Below are 16,495 nucleotides of genomic sequence, written 5' to 3' on the forward strand. Positions count from 1 at the left end.
TGTCACCGGAAATGCTAATACCGCTGGGTTTGGGCTGTAGCTCAGCTGAGCTCAGTGACATGGAGACAGAGTTTGCGGCACAGCAGGTTAAGCTGCTGCCTGTGACCCCAGCATCCCGTATCAGCGCGCCGATTCCACTCCCGGCTGCTCCACTTCCCATCCAGCTCCCTGCTAATGCACCTGGGAAAGCAGCAGAGGATGGCCCAGGTGCTTGGACCCCTGTACCTACGTGGGAGACCCAGATGGAGTTCCTGATTCCTGGCTTAAGCCTGTCCCAGCCATGGGACATTCTTTAGGGAATGAACCAGGGAGGGAGAGGAAAAATTCTCTCTCTTCCTCTCTCTCTCTCTTCCTCTCTCTCTCTCTTCCTCTCTCTCTCTCTTCCTCTCTCTCTCTCTCTCTCTTGCTTGGCCTTTCAAATAAATAAATAAGTCTTTAAAAAAAAAAAAAGATAGAGTTTGGTCTCACCCAAGTCGTAGAAGCAGATGGTGAACTTGTGCGTCAGGAGATTTTGAAATCGATCTCTTGGGTCATGACTCACGCTTTTTAAACAGGAGACAGGTCAGGGTGCACTGCTCACACAAAGGCAAGAACAGTCTCGTGATGAACCTTTCATTACAGATCTGTGCGTGTGCCTGCACACGTGTGTGTGTGTGTGACCTCTAGGTCATGACACAAAATACACCTCTTCAGACAACTCAAAAACACTTAAGAATCGAGAGCGTGGGAGAGGCTGGCCCCACTGAGGCCCTGCCTCGGGGCAGGCGTCCGCAAGCACCTTCGTGCTGCGCTCTGCGCTCCTGGCCCCCACTCGAGAATGCACATGAGACCCGAGCTCAAAAAAGACCATGTTGTCAGTGGCTGTGCAGCCGTGCCGAGCAGCAGGTGCGCCGATGCCCACGTCCTGAGCTCATGGCCTGCGCGGGACTTGCTGCTCCCATGGCACGCGGCCCCACAGCAAATATTAGGAGAAATGTTTGTGCAAAGCCAGCTGGCAGCATGTCTGGAAGTGTCGGCCTGCAAAGGCTTGGGGCTCATTAACGGCCTCCGGGGAGGCGCTCCAGGGACGTGGGGCCTGGCAGGTGTTCTGTGCGCATGTGCACCAGCCCTGGCTACGGAATCATAAAAAGCAAACTTCTGTGAGAACCTACTCCCCAGTGTCCTGCCTGGAAAGGAGTCTGATGGTCCATGCGGGGGAGGTGATGGAGCCAGCATGTCCCGTGTCCCACGGGGCATGATCAGCCCTGGGCTAGGACGCCGGGAGCTGCCAACAAAGAACGGCTTGGGGAGGAGGCGCTCAGGATGGCGCCCAGCCCAGTGGTTCAGAGCAGAAACGTCGGCATCTGAAGTTCAAATCGCGGCTGCACCGCTTCCTTGCTGTGTGACCGACAGCAAGCCGTTTCTCTCTCTGGTCTTTGGTGTTTTAAGCTGTAAGATGGGGGAACAATGGCATCTATTTCAAGCGGCTGGCAGGATACAAAGTGCTTAGCCCAGAAGCAGGCATTCAGTAAGTGCTCAATTATGGCAGCTCTCGATGTCATTGCTGCCATTCTCACTGCTCCTACTGCAACCTGGCGCTGGTGCTGTCCCATCGTGGGGCTCCCTGCGTCCCACCGAGCACCTCACAGTGCCAGAAATCCCAGAGAACAGGAAGTCGCACTGGGTAACATTTATTGAGCATTTACTGTGTGCCAGAAACGGCTCCAGCACCTCAAGGCATTTATTTGCTAATTAATTCTCAGCCACGACCACGGGAAACAGCCCAGGGGATCACCGTCCTGGGCACTCCTCAGCCTGGCTTTCCAGATGAGGCCCTGAGTTTTCCGTGGTCGCTGACAACCCAGAGCTCCCAGCCCGGGGGCTTGAAACCACAGCAGGCATGCATTACCGCCCGCACACAACAACCCAGACACTGTGAGATCCCACCTGCAGGGGGCACCCAAGATCCTAGGGGCAGGAAGCAGGATGGGGGTTGCCAGGCACGGAGCGGGAAGGGGCAGGGAGTCAGCGGTTGATGGAGATGGAGGTTAGGTTGGGGGTGATGGAACGTTCTGGAGCTAGGTGGGGTGATGGCTGCCCGACAAGGTCACGGGACCAGGGGCTTGAGAATGGTTAGGATGGTAGATTTTGCGTTTTCTTTCAGCACGGTGAAAACCCGGGCTTCTGTCTTCCTCCTGGCTCATCACGCTGAGGGAGGCCAGCCATCTTGCAAGGCTGTCCGAGAGACCCGAGGAGACAGGCACAAATAACGCCTGGTCCAGCGGCCTAGCCCAAGCCTTCTGGGTCACCGTCTCTAAGCCCTTGGCCGTGATGACTTCAGCCCGGCCCAGGTCCTCTGAGGCCCTGCCCCGACAGCGCCCCCGTGTGGGCGGCCCGCGGAGGCGGCGCTCACCATGGGATGCTCTGCGGGGACTTGAGTGTCGGGTTCCTCCGGCAGGCAGGCGGGGCCTCCGTGTCTGGGTTTTGTGGCTGGCTCGGTTCACCGAGCGCTGCCGAGTGGCCCAGCGTGCTGCAGCGACCTTCCTCGAGGCAGACACGCTGTCACTTCTCAAAGAGCCACACAGCTCAGCTCACGTGGAGGGGCTCCCACAGAGGAGGAGAAAATGGGAGGGGAGGGTTGGGGGGGCCCAGGATTCCCACCCGTGTGCACTTCAGCGGGCAGGTGAAGAAGCCGGGCCTGGTGGGGGCAGAGCCTCCCTGGCCAGGAGGTGAGGAGGCCCCGCCCCTCCCGGCCTCAGTTTCCCAGGGTGCAGGGCAGGGACGGTAAGCGCCATGTCCCACCGTGCTGAGGCAAAGAGAACAGGAACATGGTGCGGAGCCCAGTCCACAACCAGGAATGCGGAAAGAACAACCTGACTTCCAGGGACCTGAGGCCCCTTGCGAGCACGGGCTCAGGGGCCTGGGTCTCCCGTGGCAGGGAGGCAGGCAAGGAGAGGGGCAGGACCCCCTGGCCACCTGGGACCCGCCCACGTGGGTGGCCCTTCCCTGGCTTGTGGGACCCTTGGACTCAAGCAAGGGGAGGAGATGTGATGTGAAGCCAGGAGCTCTTTTGGTTTTCAAAAAAGATTTATTTATTTATTTGAAAGGCAGAGTTACACAGAAAGAGAAGGAGAGGCAGAGAGAGAGAGAGAGGTCTCCTATCCGCTGATTCACTCCCCAAATGGCCACAGTGGCTGGAGCTGGGCCAAGCTGAAGCCAGGAGCCAGGAGCTTCCTCCAGGTCTCCCACGTGGGTGCAGGGGCACACACACTTGGGCATCTTCTGCTGCTTTCCCAGGCGCATTAGCAGGGAGCTGGATCGGAAGTGGAGCAGCGGGGACTCAAACCCGGTTTCCATATGAGTTGCTGGCTTCGCAGGCGGCATTTTAACTCATTACGCCACAGCGTCAGCCCCAAAGCCAGGAGCTCTTAAACACTCCAGCCCGGCCCGAGTTCCAGAGCTGGTCCCTGCAGCCCTAGGAGCCAGCGGCCTGCGCCGCGCACCTGCCCAGCTCGGATGGAAGCGTCAGAGCAGTGGAGCTCTACAAATGCCTAAGCCTCAGTGTAAGGCAAAAGCCAACTCTGGGCACAACCAAAGGCGCACAGCTTCTAGAAGGCTTGCTCATCCCTCCCCCCATCACGGCTAGGGCAGGTGCTCTCCCACACCCTCACGGCCCCAGGCTCTCACTTCCTGGACTCCCTGAGCTGCTGCACCCAGCAGAAGCAGGGCAGGGTGGGGGTGAGGCGGGGAATTACCCAGGTTCAAATCCTGAAGCCTGTATTTCCCAGCTGTGTGGCCTTGGGGAAGTTATGTCACCTCTCTGAGCATCATGACGAACAGCTGGTTCTGAGGGCCGCAGTTAGGATCCTGTGTGTGTGGAGCCTCCCGCCCAATCCTTGTCACACCCAACAAATGTTAGTTACTGCGGCTCGGCCCTCGCAGAGCCAGGCTGCGAGCTCCGTGCAGGCAACAGTCTTGACTTTTTCCTCCCTGTGTTCCAAGCAGCCAGCACAGAGCCCGGGATATTTCATGAGCATCTTCTCTGGACCAGATCCCCGAGAGGTAAAGGGTGTGGCCTGTGTGCTCTCCTGGGGGAGATGCCCAACAAATAAACAGGCAAATAAGTCAACAGAGAGCGTGGGCACCAGGTAAGACCGCCACACCCCATCCTGGAAGGCCTGGGTTCAGTCCCCATGCCCGGCTCCTGCTTCTACAGACACCTAGGACAGCAGTGACGGCTCAAGTACTGGAGTCCCTGCCACCCACGTGGGAGGCCCAGAGGCAGCTCCTGGCTCCCGGCTTCGGCCCGGCCCAGCCCTGGCTGCTGCAGGCATTTGAGAAGTAAACCGGTGGCTGGGAATACTCTGTGTCTTTTTCCCTCCTTCCCTCCAGTTCAAATAAAAATATTGAATATATATAAGCTGGTGCCGACGCAGTGGTATAGCGGGTAAAGCCGCCACCTGTAGTGCCAGCATCCCATATGGGCACTGGTTCAAGTCCCAGCTGCTCCACTTCCGATCCAGCTCTCTGCTCTGGCCTGGGGAAGCAGTAGAAAATGGCCCAAGTGCTTGGCCCCTGCACCCACATGGGAGACTCAGAAGAAGCTCTTGGCTCCTGGCTTCAGATCAGCCCAGCTCTGGCCATTGCGGCCGTCTAGGGTATGAACCAGCAAATGGAGGACCTCTCTCTCTCTCTACCTGTCTCTCTCTCTCTCTCTCTCTCTCTCTCTGCCTGTCGTTCTCTCTCTATGTAACTCTGACTTTCAAATAAATAAATCTTTAAAAAAGAATATAAAAGCAATATTTTGGAAAGGACACATAAGCTACTGCTCAGTGCTATGGAGAAAAGGAAGTGGACACACAGGAACTGGAGAGTCTTACTTCAGATGGGCAATCAGGGAGGGCCTCCTTGAGGTGGTAACTATGGAACAAGACCTGATTGACAGGCAGGAGCTGCCCATGGAGCGAGCTGGGAGACCTGCATTCGCATCAGAGGGCACAGCAAGTGCAAAGGCCCTGAGGCAGGAGTGCGCTCAGGAGGCCAGCATGGCTGGAGAGGGGTGAGAGTGGTGGTCAGCGGGGCCCATCCCACAGCACCTGGTCAAGCCAAGTGACCAGCCCGGAGCTTATCCTGGGAGCAGTGAGCAGCGGTTGCGGGGTTAAGCCTAAGAGCTGCGTCGTCCTTGCACCCAGGAGCCCCCTTGCCACACCCGCATAAGAAAAATCCCAGCCCAGATGGTGAGGTGCCTGCTCGCCGGGCAGCATCCAGCTCCGCCGGAGAAGCCCGGGTTGGGCGCCGTGGCCATCCATCCTTGTCTCAGGCTCCCCTCGAGTCGGGCTCACGGCCGCGTTAGTATCAATGAGGCCTTGCGCTGACTCAATTTCCAAGTGAGTCCAGACGCTCATGGTCTCTATTCCAGGAAATGTGAAGTTTGTGTAATGAAAATTAAAAGAGAAATTGGGGAAGCAACTTCCCTCAAGTGCCTGCTTCCCTGGGGAAGCGACCCAGCTCTGTGTGGCTGGTGGGAGATGCCTAAGGGGGCCGCCAGGCCGGCTGGGGGCCTGGGACCAGCAGGGAGGCAGGAAGCAAGGTGGGGGGGGCATCCCAGACCTCCTCCTTCCCCCACAGAAAGAGCTGAGATAACCACAGCTCTGCGCGCCTCGCTTCTAGAATGCGCGCCTAACCCGCACCCCCACGCGGTGGAGCGGCCACCACTGCTTCTCTCATTAGGTTCCGCGTGGGAAAATGAGTCGATCAAGGCCGCACAGCAAAGGAGTGGTCACGAGGGCCTCGGGCTGTTTCACTATGATCCCCACGGCCTCTTGTCCAGAGCCCAGGCGACGTGTGCCAGCGGCAAGGCTCGGGGCTTTGAGTCCAAGCCCCAGCGGCTGCCCTGCCCCGTGAGCTGGGACGAGGACTGACTCCTTTGTAACCACGGTGCCTTCTCTGTGGATTCTTCTCGAAGGAAAGGAGATCGAGTACCAAGATACCAAGCTCCGGTCTTCAACCGCCCCCTTAAAGTGGTCTACAAGGGGGGTGCAGGGGCCGGAGCGCAGCCACCTCCCGCAACTCCGACAGCCCGCATCCAAGCAGCAGTTCAAGTCCTGGCCGCTCCACTTCCCGTCCAGCTCCCTGCTAATGCGCCTGGGAAGGCAGTGGAGGACGGCTCAAGTGCTTGGGCCCCTGCACCCACGTGGGAGACTGGGATGGAGTTCCTGGCTCCTGGCTTCAGCCTGGCCCAGCCCTGGCCACTGCAGCCATTTGGAGAGTGAACCAGCAGATGGAAGATCGCTTTCTGTCTCTCTGCTGCTCTGTCTTTCAAATAAAATAAATAAATCTTTAAAGAAATGTATCGTAAGCTCATAGAACTTCAGTTAACTGACATCGGATACGGCCAGATCCAGGAGGGTCTAAAGCTGCAATAGAACTCAGCCTCTCTCTCTCTCTCTCTCTCTCTCTCGGTGCGGGGGCAGACCTCACTAGGAACCCCAGGTCTACCTCATCTTACTGCAGTTCTTGTTCCCGACAGGGCGGCCAGGGACCAACCTGGTCGCACGCTCACCCCACAACACACCGCTAACGCCACACACTGGCCTGTGCACATTGGGCCGCCTGGGCCGCCTGTCCACCCCTGGAGCCTGGGCGAGGGTCCAGGAATCAGAGGAGTCTGGACCAGCTAGATGGTGACAGGGAGAGAGTAGGTGCCCTTAGGAAAACTGGGGTGCAACTAGGGGCAGCATAGGGAACGGGCTCGAGGCCAGCAGACACCCGATGCTGGGCCTGCACACAGTAGGTCCGCAGTGAACACCACTCCGATGACCTGGTGGCCACCCGCAGAGCTGGCCGTGAAGGGCAAAAGGTAGTCCCGCATGCAGTGTCCGTGGCACGCAGTCAGCATCCCGCGAGTCTTGCCTTAAAGGGACAAGATGTGCTCAAATCGGGTCGGTTTCCAGGCGAGTGCTGATGAGCACAAAGCCGGCAGGAGCCCCGGGGGAAGGGCTTCCGAGGTACCGCCAGGCCTGCCCCGGTTCACTGTCCTCGCCGGGGCCAGGGCCGGGGCCGGGGCAGGGGGGGCACTCGCCTCCTGCACAATCAAGAGACGCGAGATTTTAACGAAATAGATTTCGATCTGTGATGAAGAAAGCGTCAGCGTTTTAAATAAGACATCTGTATATGCCGACTGGCCCCTCGCTCCCAGCCACATGTGCACGTGCACGTGTAGGGGCGTTTGCTACAGACACGCCTCCTTATGAATAGGGACAGCGCCCCCTCCCCCAGCACAACCGCAGGAGGTCCCACTACACTGGTCCGTGTGCAGGTGCCGTGCTGGGGCCACACACACACACACACACGCACACGCTCATGGCCGCCCACATGGAGACACGTGACCGCCCATAGCCCCCCAGGTGTGTGCCGCACATCGCACAGGCAGACATGCCAAGAGACACAGCTGTCGGGGCGGGCACTGGGCACGGCGGGTGAGATGCTGCCTGGGACCCCCCCCCATCCCATTCAGCTTCTCTTTTCTCTCTCTCTTTTTTTTCCCCTCTCTCTCTTTTTTTTTTTTTTTTTTTTTTTTTGACAGGCAGAGTGGACAGTGAGAGAGAGACAGAGAGAAAGGTCTTCCTTTGCTGTTGGTTCACCCTCCAATGGCCGCTGCGGCCAGCGCACCACGCTGATCTGATGGCAGGAGCCAGGTGCTTCCCCTGGTCCAAGCACTTGGGCCATCCTCCACTGCACTCCCTGGCCTGAAAGAGGGGCAACCAGGACAAAATCCGGCGCCCTGACCAGGACTAGAACCCGGTGTGCCGGCGCCGCAAGGCGGAGGATCAGCCTAGTGAGCCGCAGCGCCGGCCCCATTCAGCTTCAGTTTCAGCTCCCTGCCAGCGCACAGCCTGGGAGGCAGTAGATTTCAGCTCGGCCTGAGGCCCCGCCTCCCTCGTGGGAGACCCAGATTGGGCTCAGCTCCTGGCTTCAGCCCGCTCCAGCCTTAGCTGTTGTGGGGAATGAACCAGCAGATATAAGACTGATCTCTCTCTCTCCTGCCTTCAAATAGATAAAAATATTTAAAGGGGTGGGGGGGGCAGCGCTGTAGCATAGCAGGTAAAGATGGCATCCCATATGGGCACTGGTCCAAGTCCTGGCTGCTCCACTTCCGATCCAGCCCTCTGCTGTGACCTGGGAAAGCAGCAGAAGATGGTCCATGTCTTGGGCCCCTGCACCCGTGTGGGAGACCTGGAAGAAGCTCCTGGCTCCTGGCTCCGGATCGGTGCAGCTCCAGACATTGCGGCTGTCTGGGGAGTGAACCAGAGGATGGAAGACCTCTCTCCCTGCCTCTGCCTCTCTGTAACTCTGGCTTTCAAATAAATAAATAAATCTTAGAGAGAGAGAGAGAGAGAGAGAGAGAGAGAGAGAAAGGGAGAGAGAGAGAGGAGAGAGAGATAACTATGATTTCATCACATACGTGCTGAAATTCCTGCCTCGGGGCCTTTGCCCTTGATGCTGTTCCCTCTGCATGCAGTGCTGGTACCTCCAGTGACCTTGAACTCCCTCATCCACCTCCTCCAGGTTGTGCTCAGATTTCACTTATTCAGGGTCGCCCTCCCAACGCACTGACCCCTCCCCACTTTCCACGGTCCAGCACCCTCCCCCACCGTGGGTATCCCCCGGCTCTTTCCTCACATTCAGTGCCTGTCTCGGCAGGGATCCACCTCTGCTTTGTTCACTGCTGTGTCCCCCGGGTCTCGAACAGTGCCCGGCACATAGCAGGTGCTCAGTAAATATTCATTGAATGAATGAAAAAACCAGGATGTGTGAATTCCTGAGACTGACTAAGAACAAGCTTCTCACTCCCCCAGCACGGTGGAACCTCGCATCACTCGTAAGTTGACTTCAAGAGCTAAGAAACAAGCCGGCGCCGCGGCTCACTAGGCTAATCCTCCGCCTTGCGGCGCCGGCATACCGGGTTCTAGTCCCGGTCGGGGCGCCGGATTCTGTCCCGGTTGCCCCTCTTCCAGGCCAGCTCTCTGCTGTGGCCAGGGAGTGCAGTGGAGGATGGCCCAAGTCCTTGGGCCCTGCACCCCATGGGAGACCAGTAGAAGCACCTGGCTCCTGCCTTCGGATCAGCGCAGTGCGCCGGCCATGGCGGCCATTGGAGGGTGAACCAACGGCAAAGGAAGACCTTTCTCTCTGTCTCTCTCTCTCACTGTCCACTCTGCCTGTCAAAAAAAAAAAAAAAAAAGAAAGAAACAACCCAAGGTAAGCCACGAGAGCATCATTTCATTTTTTAAAAAGATTTATTTATCCATTTGAAAGGAAAAGAGAGAGAGAGAGAGAGAGAGTCCATCTGCTGGTTCACTCTCTGATTGGCCACGACAGCCAAGTCTGGCCAAAGGAAGGAGCCCACAACCCCACGATGGCAGGGCCCCAGCACTCAGGCCACCTGCTGCTGCTTTCCCAGGCGCATTAGCAGGAAGCTGGATAGGAAGTGGAGCAGCCGGGGCTTGAACCAGTGCTCCGACCCGGGATGCTGGTCTATGAGACAAGCAGCGGCTCAGCCCACTACATCACCACGGCAGCCAAGTGTCATCTCATCCCCTCGCCATCACACCACCGCTAGGTAGGATCGCCCGTTCCCAGGGTGCATAGGCAGGATTGAAGGCGCGGAGAGCCCAAGCCACTTGGCCAGCACGGCCCAGCACAGAAGCAGCAAAGGCAGAGTTCAAACCCAGGCAGACTGCCTCTGCCCGGCCCAGAATACACACACACATGCACACGCACACACACGCATGCACACGCATGCACACACACGCACACGCATGCACACACACACGCACGCACACGCACGCACACGCACGCACACGCACGCACACGCATGCACACGCACGCACACGCACACACACGCATGCACACACACAGGCAGCATCTCCAGGCCAGGCCCGCACAGCCCTTAAGCAACTTTCACCGAGAGCTCCCGCCCTGCCAGCACTGCGTGTTTGGGGGCCCCTCCCGCCAGTGTCCCCCCCTTACCCCCCCCGCGTTGTCCTCAGTGCATCCCAGCCAGGCACAGACCCGTGTCCCTGGTGACGCAGGAAGCCGTAGGCTGCCCGGTTGCCGTGGTGACGGCCGCCAGCCCCTGTAAACTATCTTGCCTGGCTGCCTCACTCCTCCCACCCTCTGAAGCTGCTCCCGGGCCTGCGTCCAGGCTGGACTGCTTCTGGCTGGTGGGTGACCTACAGGCCCAAACGTCTAGCCACGAGGGTCACAGGAGGCCTGGAACCCGTGCACCGGGTCCCCACCCCCACTCCGGCCTTTCCTGGCCGTGTGACCATCACCAGTCCCTTCCCGTCTCTGTGACTCAGGCCTCTTGGTCACGAGGAGGGAATGAGCTCTCTCCTCCCCCCACCTCCCCACCTTCAACGAACGATTATCAACCACTGTCCGTGTGCCAGGCAACCGTCTAGGTGCTGGGGCTACGCAGTGACCAAGCCAACCAGGTGCTCTGGGAGACAGAAAACAAATTCTGGGAAGGAAATCATACAAGGGAGGATGTCCGATGAGGGGAACAGGACAGGGGCTGTCCAGGGATGGCCAGGGAAGGCCTCTCTGAGGAGGTAACATTTGAGCTTAGGTCAGAATGAAAAGAAAGCCGTGCAGGGTATGTGCAAGTGTAGCATGTACAAAGGCCCTGTGGCAGGGGTGGCTCGGCTTATTTAAGAGACAGAAAGTGAGCGATGGCAAGGATGATACTTGAGAAGGCAGGAGGTGACCTCACAGGTCAGCTTCCAGCCCCTGGAGGGACAGCTCTCAGACTTGACATCCGAGCCTCTGCCCCAGGAGACGGCCGAAGAGCAGCAAGGATACGACGTGTTCTAGATGCGTCCCGTCTGTAACCTAGGTTAAGCCTCACCACCCTCAGGGAGAGGCCGCTGTTACTATCAGTGTCTCCATGCTGGAGGCCGTGTGGGTGAACAGCCCAGGGGTGCTGGGGACAGTGGCGGAAGTGCCCTGCGTCGAGGGACCAGCTCTGGCCCATTGTGACAGCACGGGTCATGCGGTGACAGCACGGGTCACACAGTGGCGATACGTGTTCATTTTCCAAAATAAGCTAGGCTCTCAAATGACCTCTCCTCTTGTTAAAACATTGATAGTGGGGGCCGGTGCTGTGGTGTAGCAAGGAAAGCTGCCGCCTGCAGCACCGGCATCCCATATGGGCGCCAGTTCGATTCCTGGCTGCTCCATTTCTGATCCAGCTCTCTGCTGTGGCCTGGGAAAGCAGTAGAAGATGGCCCAAGTCCTTGGGCCCCTGCACCCACGTGGGAGACCCAGAGAAGCTCCTGGCTCCTGGCTTCGGATCAGCGCAGCTCTGGCTGTTGCAGTCATTTGGGGAGTGAACCAGCGGATGGAAGACCTCTCTCTCTCTCTCTCTGAAACTTTTCCTTTCAAATAAAATAAATAAATCTAAAAAAAATAAAATAAAACAAAACATTGATCATCATTCTCAACAGCAAGCAGTCAAGTAAAGCGTAGCCCCGTTCGAGACCTCTCGGCGGGACCAGCTGCATGACTGCCGGCCCCAGTGCGAGACGCAGCCCGGGGCTGCTGCTCAGACACCTGTTCACTGCAGGCCAGCGCCAGCAGAACCAGTGCTGGGCCCGGAGCACGGGGCCCTGTGCAAAGGCGCGGGTTTTAGGGGCGTGAGGCCACCTCTCCCCACAGCGTGGGCACTTCCTAAAAACTTGACCTGAACAGAAGGGGAGAGGAGGCCAATGAACGCATATCCGGCACCTGCCAGGCGTCAGTCACAGCTTTGTCCTTTTATTATTTATTTGCATCTACTTGGAAAGCAGGGAGAGTGTCCACCCGCTGGTTCATTCCTCACGTGCCCTGCACAGCCAGGGCTGGGCCTGGCCACGCCAGGAGCCAGGAACTCCGTCTGGGTCTCCCACGTGGGTGGCAGGGCCCCAAGCATTTGAGCCATTATTTGTTGCCCCCCACATGCGTTAGCAGCGAGCCGGAGTGGAAGCAGAGGAGCCGGGACTCCCTATGGGTCTGATATGGGAAGGCAGCATTGCAAGTGGCGGCTTAACCCGCGGCCGCATACGAGATAGCGCATGCCCACGAAGGCCCCGCCGCATGCCAGGCTCCCGGTGAGCGAATGAACGCCCCGAAGGTCAGACGGGCAGCAGGGGTGCCGGCAGCGCGAGGCAGAGGGGAGAAGCCACCCCAGGCCCCGTTCCCTGCCGGGACCCGTGGAATCTGGGGAGGCCGCCGCGCCCCGGAGGGGGCCCCGTGGCATTTCTGAATCACAGTGCCATCCGCCCCGGCGATCCAATTACTAAATGTAGCCGCGTTCTGGAGACGCGCCTTTCCTCTTATGTAATGCAGTAGTGACAGCGCCAAGCAGATGGTGCGGTGACAAGCTTTGTAAAAGTTGATTAGGAGCACGACTTTGGAGATTAATGTATGGGCATTTAAAGGACTCCAGTCAGCCGCAGAACTCGGGCCCCCCGCTGCGGGGACTGGGTTTGATGTGAGAATCTGGGAGATAATAGTGGTGCAGGTGCGCGGTGGGCGGGAGATACCTGGAGAGGTGCCGGGGCCTCCGGGGAGCCAGGGCCGCCGACTCTGTTCCCCAAGACCTGGGTTTTCAAACTTTCGCATTGTGTCCGGGGGAGAGGGGGTGCTGGGCCCTGGTGGGCTCCCGGAGGGAAGTGGGGTAGTCACGGATTCTACCCAAGGCTGCCGGCGAGCTCCCCCCAAGCTGGCCCGCCCCTTCTCCCCAGAGCAGGGATGAGATCATCTCGTTCGGAGCCAAGTTTAGCGGGAGAATGCCAGGGATGTGCAGCACGCGGGACGCCCCGCCCTCCCACCACCACAGGCCGTCCCTGGGGGACGGTCAGGGACAGGTCCCAGGTTCAACCCCAGGGCTGGTGGAGGCTGCGCATTCCTGAGCCATGGCACGGCTCTGTGCAGCTATGAGGCTGCCGGCCCCCAAAGTGCTGAGCTGGATGAACCCTCAGGGACCAGCCCCGTTCAGATGGGGAAACTGAGGCTGGGAGCAGGGAAGAGGCTTGCTTGAAGTCACTCAGCAACTCAGTGGCAAAGTGAGACATGTGGATGGCGGCTCCTCCACCTGCCCGGCACCCCCACACACACACACACACATACACCCTTGATTGAAATCCATGCAGGGTTTTTTCACAATATGAATTTGCCATGAACTTTTGGGGGATCTCTTATATTACCAATAACAAGTAGGCGCCTGAGGGTTCAAAGCCCCATACCTGAGGCCGGCGCTGTGGCGTAGCTGGTTAAGTTGCTGCCTTTAGTGCCAGCATCCCTCGTGAGTGCCGGTCTGAGTCCTGGCTGTTCCTCTTCTGATCCAGCTCTCTGCTATGGCCTGGGAGAGCAGTGGAAGATGGCCCAAGTCCTTGGGCCCCTGCACCTGCATGGGAGACCCAGAAGAATCTCCTGGCTCCTGGCTTCGGATTAGCCCAGCTCCAGCCATTGCAGCCATTTGGGGGGTGACTCAGTGGATGGAAGACCTCTCTCTCTCTTCCTTTCTGTCTGTAATTCTACCTCTCAAATAAATAAATAACATCTTAAAAAAATAAATAAATAATTGACTCCCAAGGCAAGAACATGAAGCCCCTTCCACACTCCTGCCACAGTCTGGTTTGTCCGGAGCAAGCGAGGCCGCGTGGGGCGCCAGTGTCCCTATTGTGTGACACTCGCGACTCCCTCAGCTGAGCGTGGGGAGCAGCCAGGCCGCCTCGCTTGGTTTCCACTGCACCACTGACTTCTCATCCTGCCGACCTATCACGCCTTGATTCAGCCACTTGTTCATTCATTAGGTGCCGGGCAGCGCTGTGGGCCCAGGACGCTCAGACCACTCCTGGCCCTGGCGGAGCTGGTGCATCGGACCAGGGAGCGCCCAGTGGGTGTGGCTGCTGGGCCCCTGCGCCGCCGCTCACTCACTGCGTGACCCCAGGCAAGCGCTGTAACCTCTCTGCGCCTCCTGCCGTGCAAAGTGGGAATGATAATTACACCTAACTCCAGGCCTGATTGGTCAGTGGGCCAAAAGGGCGGGAACAGGGCTTGGCGCTCCACAGGTGCTTAATAAATGTTTGCCGTTGTCCTTTATTTTCATTTATAATTCTAAGCAAGAATGTCCTCATTAAAGGCGTGCATTTAAGTTTCCTTGTCAAATAGATTCAGGCGCAGGCGTCTGGCACTGCAGCTACGGTGCTGCTCTGGAAGTACCTCTCCCCATCTTTGAGTGCCCGTGAGTCCTGGCTCCGCTTCCGGTTCCCGCAGGGAGGAATTCCGCTGGGAGGCAGCAGTGACAGCAGGTGCCTGGGTTAGGCCCTGCCACCCAGGTGGGAGACTTGGACTGGGTTCCCAGCTCCTAGTTTCAGCCATCGCGAATGAACCTGAGGATGGAAGGTCTCTCTGTGTCGATCTCTCTTCCTCTGACTCCCTGTTTTTCAACTAAAATGAAAATAAAGAAAGAAGGAACGGTACATTTTAAGTGGGGGTGATAATTACATCCAACTCACTTCCCAGTGAGTCACGGCTGAATAAAGGTCGGAGACACGCCCGGCACTCTGTAGGCGCCTAATAAATGCTTGTTATTATTCTTTACTTTTATTTATAAGGGTGATAAAACATTTCCTCTTTAAACCCATGTATTTACACGTAGGTTTCCTTTGCAAATAAATGTATTTAAAAGGGGGTGAACGTCCATTTAAAAAATCAAGTAGCAGCAAGGACAATGGGGCACGGGCCACGGGGGTGAGTTTAGGAGACAACCTTCAGGGGGCGCTGTGTTCAGCGCCAGGAGTAAGGATTTCTCCCCACTGCGGGATCCCAAACCCCGGGCTTTCCCCGACATCCAGGGAGCTTTGGGAACAGGGGTGCTGGGCTATTCGGGGACACGGGAGCTAGGCTGGGGACGAGGCTGTGGACGCAGGCGCAGTCCCAGAGCTGCCCCCAGCCTCTCCCAGCTTCCCCAGCGAGGGAAGAAGGAGCCAGCTTAGGACACGCAGCTCCTCGGCCACTCCCACCAGGGTCCGTGACCGTGACCAGTCCAGGCTGGCCGGTGATTAGATTTCCACTATTAGCACAGGCATTTGTTCTCCCGGCTGTAAAACAAATTCAAATGGAGCCGGCGCCGTGGCTCAATAGGCTAATCCTCCACCTTGCGGCGCCGGCACACCGGGTTCTAGTCCCGGTCGGGGCGCCGGATTCTGTTCTGGTTGCCCCTCTTCCAGGCCAGCTCTCTGCTGTGGCCAGGGAGTGCAGTGGAGGATGGCCCAGGTGCTTGGGCCCTGCACCCCATGGGAGACCAGGAAAAGCACCTGGATCCTGGCTCCTGCCATCGGATCAGCGTGGTGCGCCGGCTGCAGCAGCGGCCATTGGAGGGTGAACCAACGGCAAAGGAAGACCTTTCTCTCTCTGTCTCTCTCTCTCACTGTCCACTCTGCCTATCAAAAAAAAAAAAAAAAAATTCAAATGGGGACGACGTTAAGACACCGCTTGGGACGCCTGCATCCCGTGTGGGAGTGCACACGACCAAGTGCCACCTCTGCTCCCCAGCCGGCTCCCCCTAATGCACCTGAGAGGCCACAGTCACAGGGCCCCTGCTCCCCACGCGGGAGGCCCAGATGGACCTCCTGGCTCCTGGCTTTGGCCTGGCCCAGCCCCAGATGTGTGGTCATTTGGGGAGTGAACTAGCAGATGGACGATGGCTGTCTCTCTTTCCCCTTTCCCTGTCACTCTGCTTTTCAAATAATTTTAAAAGAGAGAGAGATGAGAGATGCTGTTTGCGATGCCTGCATCTCACATCAAGGCACAGAAGCCAGCACAGAATAAAGACTCCACGCACCGGGGCTGCCATCAGCACCAACAAAACGGAGGCCACGCCCCTCGTCCCCAGAGGACACACGTGGGAGGCCCCTACTTGGGGCCCAGCACACAGTAGGGGAGTGGCTCCTGGCACTTGTCCCAAATGAGAGACACTTCTCCGGCCAAGTAAATCCTCAAACCCCAAAGTGAGCAGGCCAGTCCCCACCCCGGGTCCCATGCCCTTTGCCAGCTGCCCGGGGAAAGAATCCGGCTGCCGGCTCAGCTCTCCCTCCCCACCCCCAACCCCCACCCCCCACTCTGCCCAGCCCTTCCTGGTGAGCTCATGGCCCCAGCCGACCTTCCAGCACCTGTTCCGTGAGCCCTGCCCAGTGATGGGGGGAGGAGGAGAGAGGCCTCTCTCTGGCACAGCCCCGCCCCTGCCTCTCCTTCCTTCTCCCTCCCAAGCCCAGGGAGACAGGGTTCTCACCACCCCCCACCCACTCCCCAGCCTCCATCTCAACCTCACCCACGTGCCATGTGCTACAGCCCGGGGTATTTCATCCAGACCAGTGTAGGGTCAGGGTCCAGGGCTAGAAAGACTCACCCAGAATTGTTCAGATAGACTGAGGCTGTAAGAAAGGGGCACTGGGGCCTGCGCTGTGGTGCA

This window comes from Oryctolagus cuniculus, chromosome 11, assembly GCF_964237555.1.
Source record: "Oryctolagus cuniculus chromosome 11, mOryCun1.1, whole genome shotgun sequence".
Lineage (NCBI taxonomy): Eukaryota > Metazoa > Chordata > Mammalia > Lagomorpha > Leporidae > Oryctolagus > Oryctolagus cuniculus.